We start from the raw sequence: 5,924 nt of genomic DNA, 5'->3' as shown, positions 1-5,924 counted from the left end.
CTGTGAACATTGGTGTGCAAATATCTTTTCGGATGCTAGTTTTCAAGTCTTTGGGATAAATACCCAGTAGAAGGATTGCTGGATCATATGGTAGATCGAGTCTTAGTTTTTTTTTGAGGAACCTCCATACTGTTCTCTATGGTGGCTGTACCAATTTGCAGTAAAATTTTATTTTTTATGTAATCAAATCTATTAATCTTTTTTTGTCTTAGGTATATACTTCTGAAGTTTCGTTTAGAATTTTTTTGTCCAATTCTAGACCACAAAGATATTTTTCTGTATTACTGTTTATTAACTTTTTAATTTTAGCTTTCATATTTAGGTCTTTCATCCTCTGGAGTACAGTTTTATTTTTCTTCAAATAGTGACTCAGTCTTCCCAATACTGTATACTAAACAGTCCATTCTTTCCATTGCTTTGTGGTACCAATTTTATAGTATATTAAGTTTCTATATTTAGAAAAGTGTATGTATCTAAGCTTTTTCATTTATATATTTATCTCTTCTACATTACTTTTATTACTATGATATGGCAGGGGCAGCTAGTATTTACCAAATGATCTTTGTATTTCTCTACTTCCCTGGCTTGTCCTGCACTTAAATTAGGGCCTATGACTAGATCTGGACAAGGTACTATAAGGAAAAGTAATGTGAATGAATTCTGGGTCAAGGTAGTTTAAAAGGCCACATATTGAGATGGAGGAGCCACAAGATGGAAGAACCCTGAATCACTGAGTAACTGCATGGAATACTGAAGAGTTGCCCAACCATCATTAAATTTTATGTAAACAAGAAATAAAACTTGGTTATTTCATTGAGATTTTGGGTTTCATTTGTTACTGCAACATAGCCTATTGTTATCTTGACTGGTATATATGGTTTTGTAATATATCTTATTATCTGGTAGAATTAGTCTCCCCTCTTTATCCTTATTTTTTAAAAATCAATATAGCTTTTTGAATCTTAATACTTCCTTATAAGTGTTAGATATGCCAATCAAGCTTTGATAGATTTTTTTAATATTAAGGCAATTTCGCATTCCACCATTGATCATAACATATTTTTCTATATGTTTCTGAATTCTACTTGCTGGTAGTTTGTTTAAATTTTTCACATCTATCTTTATAAGTGAGACTTATCTATAATTTTCCTTTTTCATACTGACTTTGTCTGGTTTTGATATAAAGGTTAGTACTAGTCTTATAAAATGCATTGAATAATATTACTTCTTTCTGTTCTCTGGAAGAGTTTGTATAAGACTGGAATTGTCTATTCAATCTGGGCCTGTTTGGGGGTGAGTAGAGGGACTTTTAAACTACTAATTTAATTTCCTCAGTGCTTATAGGACCCTTTGAGTTTTCTGGTCATTTTTTTTTAGTCTGTTTTCATAAGTTCTATTTTTCAAGGAATCCATCCATCTCATCCAAGTTTTCAAATTCATTGTTATAAAGTTAATCATAGTGTTCTCTTATCTTTTAAAATCTTTGCTTATTCATTATTACGTCCTTTTGTTCATTGCTAATATTATTTAGTTACACTTTTTCTTCTTGATTAGTCTCACCAAAGGTTTGCTTTTTTTATGATACCATTTGAAGGACCAACTTTTGGCTTTGTTGATACTGTCTAATGTGTTTTTACTTTCTATTTCATCTATTTCTGCTCTTGTCTTTTTCATTCTTCTGTTTTTAGATTTATTCTTTTGGTCTTTTTCTAAATTCTTAATTTAGATGCTTAGTTTATTAGTTTTTTTTTTTTTTGCCTTTTTCTGGTCTAACATAAGATTTTAAAAAATAACAGCCTTATTGAGAGATAATTCACATACTAAACAATTCACCTACTTAAACTGTACAATTCAATATTTTTAGTATATTCAGTGTTGTGTAACCAATACCGTGATTAATTTTAAAACATTTCTATCACTCCCCAAAGAAATCTTGTATCCATTAGTTATCACTCTCCATCTCTCCTCCACTGCCTTTCCAGCCCTTGTCAACCATGATTCTACTTTCTGTCTCTATAGATTTTCCTATTCCTGACATATCACATAACATAAAAATTTAAGGCCATAAATTTCCCTTGAAATACTGTCTTTACTGAGTCCCACAAATTTTGACCTTTAGTACTTTCATTATTATTCAATTCTCAATATTTTAAAATTTCCATTATGGGTTCTTTTTAAAGCTATGAATTATTTGGAAGCATGTTTTAAAATTTCCAAATACATGGGTTTTTAAAATGTTGCTAAATGCTTTCTGTCTTAAAATCTTTTTTGTCTCATATTATTTTGGCTATGTCAACTTCCTTTTCGTTAATGCTTGCATGGTATATTTTTCTATCCTTTTACTTTCAAAGTATCTGCATGCTTATTCTTTAGCATGTACATAGCTGGAGTTTTAAAATCTGACAATATCTTTTAAATAGTAAGTTTAGCCCATTTTAATTTATTATTACTTCTACATGTGAACTATGGGCATTCTATTTGTCTGTTTTGTTTTGTTTTGTTTTGTTTAGGCTCCACTTTTCACATTTCTTCTCTTCTTTTGAATTAATATTTTTAGTACATTTTTTTCTTTAATGCCTTAGACATTAAACAATTTATTATTTTAGTGATCACTCTTAAAAATTTGTCATGTACATCTAACTTAAGCGTAAAGCTAATTAACATATAAATTATAGGGAGAGCCCCAATTGCAATTAATTTGGACTAATACAAACTTACATTCTTAGTCAGACACACTCAAAATCTATAATTCTCCTCTTTTTTGTTCTGATAGTGCAATATCACTCTCAGACTTACGATGTTTTCATATTTCAAAGTGTGAGTCTCAGTGAGAGCATATGAGGCAAATTGTTATTTATTTTCCTTGTAAGTAGGGCATAGTGGGAATTGTTTTCAGAAGGCCCAGAAAGGCTCAGGATTTCCCAGATCACATATTTCGGTTACCAGTGTTCTGTTTTACTAAAGAAATCTGGTGGTGAATTCAAATTAAGTAATAGAAAAGACCAATCTCTAAACTTATTCTTCAAGTTGTCTCAGTCTTAAAGACAGCTTTAAGTGGGAGGGGATTCTTGCAGCAGGATTCCGTTAATGGCTTTATTTTACCTTTTACATTGAATCAAATACTGCATAATTTAGTCTACCTATTGTTTTCACTGGAAGCTGCTCAGTGTCCTTAGAAACAAACATCTGATCCCACTTAATTCCTCTTCTCCATGAAATTGTTCTATGAAAACAACTCCCTTGCCATCTAGAACTATTGTAAGAGAGAAAGCACTCTCAGTTAATTGTAGGTTATTAGTTTTCAACTTCAGATTGTGGAAGTCTCATTTGCACTTTGCCCATATCAACCCAAATATCCCATGTTTTCTCGAGACTCTATTGCTTACCATACCATTTCTGGTCTTCTCTTATTATCTATTCTTTTGCTTAAGCACAAAATGGAAATTTAAGGAAAGATATTGTGATATATATTACGAATGGAAAAGTTGAATAACTTGGCCTGATAAAGGGTGGGAACAAGTGCAGCTCCAGGTACTTCAAGAGCAAAAGTTTATATCACTTTGTTCTTGTGCTCTACCACTAAAATGACAGCCCTGTGTTATATGAGTCCTTGCATTTATCAGTTCATATTCTTTTTTTTTTTTTAAAGAACGTGATCGCATTTTCATCCAATTGGTTACCAAGCCTATAATTTAAAGCAAGGAAGGCAGGAGTATTCACTGCAAACATGGTTGTGAGGACTGTTGCACTTCATCCATACCCTGGACACACAATTTAAAAGGTAAAAACTATAGCGTAGAATGTTTAAGGAATGTCTCAACAGTCACATTTCAGGAATAATAGAACACTATATAGCTGGTGTTTAATTCCTGGTGCCTATTGTTATTATTTTACTAAGTTAAATCTTTCCAAAGAATTACCCTTTTAAATCTTACAACATCTGGACTACGCTGTTGATCTTTTATATTTCATATAATTTAAGACACAGACTTTAAGAAATGAAATATTTACCTATTGTGTGATTCTAAGCTCATTCTTAAGGCCAGACTACATATCTATGAATGGGAATAGGTTTCATCTGAAAGAGAGGGAAGTTTCCACTGCTAATCAGAGCAAAAGAAGCTGATTGGATTACCCAAATAGCAGAGATCAAGCCAAGAGATGCTGATGCATCCATCTTCAGTATATGATCACATATACCACCTCTACCTCACCAAGAAGAAGACTTTACTCTTCCAGGATTGGTATCTTTATAGATTCTCCTTCTTAAGTGTTCAAATAATCTTATGTCTAGATTTACCCAAGGTCATCTCGTTACCACAGCAATGATATTCTTTATTAAATGGCCATGGGCTTTATGTCATCTCTGCTACAGTGATCACAGTAAAACTGAGGAAGATCAAAATTATTCCAGAGAGTCCTCCATCATTTCTCTCCTAAAAGGAGAAAAAGAAAGAAAGAAAAAAAAAAAGAGCTTCATCGTCGTTATTATCACCATTGATCGCTTCAGAAAAATCCCTAACTTTACAAGCTGTCAAGCCTATGGTCATGGATGCAAGTTTTCCAAAATTGTAATTTTGCTAGAAAGCTCAAGTTTTATTGTTGGTGACAAATATTGTCAGTTGTTTTCCTTGAAGGCTTACCTCATTCATTTTCAAAATAATGTCTACCCAATATCCAAGTCTGAAAAGCCATGGTTTTTCTGCCAATCATTCTTTCAAATAAAAATGGTGTTCCATGGGGGAAAAAAGCAGCTAATTTAGGGCAAAACTCAAGTGACTGCAAATATTTTTCTTTGAGGCAACCATTGTATTAACCTAGGCAAATAAGTGCTTTGTGCACACTTCCTATTTTATCGCACAGAATATTAAAGAAACATGCACTCGAGCATCAAGATTTAATAAAATTTATAATTTTATTAAAAATGAGAACTCCATTAAGGACATTTGAAATAAAACTGAATTTAAAAATTGTTTTGAGTGCGTAGCTGTAAAGAAATCAATCACTACAATTTGGGGACACTGCCTTGATGTATGCTAAGGTGCCAGCAGTTATACCCACCATTGCTTTTGTGCCATTAGTGCAAATGTCAACCTAATGAAAATAGCAAATAACATATTATTATTGTTTTGAAAAGAATTTTGACCTTACAGTTTCAGAAACCTGCAGTGGTCTGTGGACTGCACATTGAGAACCACTGATGTACAATATGATTCCAATTCTGTGTAAAAATACAAGAGATTACATAATAAATATCTGAACGAATTTTCATCCACTTTCAATTGCAGAAAGCTTTCTTTGATTGATGCCACAGACTCTTACATGTGGTGAATATCCTTTCATGTCAATAATATAGAAGTACAACATAGGTTTAATAGTTACATAGTATTTTACTGTGTGGACATACCACCTATTTTTTAGCCAATTCCATTGTGTTAGACATTTTAGTAGCTTCTACTCTTTTCTCTCTTAGAAACAGTACTCAAATGAATATCCTTATATATTTCTCCGTGTACAATTATTTGATTATTTCTTCAAGAAAAAATCCTACAAATGGAATGCCTGGCTAAAAAGCATATGTATTGTTAAAGCTTCTTAAGATTACCAAATCGCCTTCCAGATAAGTTGCACCAATATATAATACCAATCTGTCTCTTTTCTATGTACCCACATCCCCAAAGTCTCTATTTCTATCCTTGCCACAGCCTACTATACACTTACACAAAACTGAGAATTTTGTAAGAGGTGGCAGGAAAGTGGGCTGGGTTTGGAAAATCTCTGAGACCTTTTCTGTTTTCTTCTTGCATTACTTTAGTGGGCTGGGGAGGAGAGGAAGATGCATTTGCTTTTAAGCGAATGCAGGAGATGGGGATGGGGGTCCCATAAAGGTCTCACCACTGCTCACCTTCTAAAAGAAGGCAGTC

Source organism: Pteropus alecto, unplaced genomic scaffold (assembly GCF_000325575.1).
Source record: "Pteropus alecto unplaced genomic scaffold, ASM32557v1 scaffold179, whole genome shotgun sequence".
Classification (NCBI taxonomy): Eukaryota; Metazoa; Chordata; class Mammalia; order Chiroptera; family Pteropodidae; genus Pteropus; species Pteropus alecto.
Note: the sequence above shows the minus strand (reverse complement) of the source record.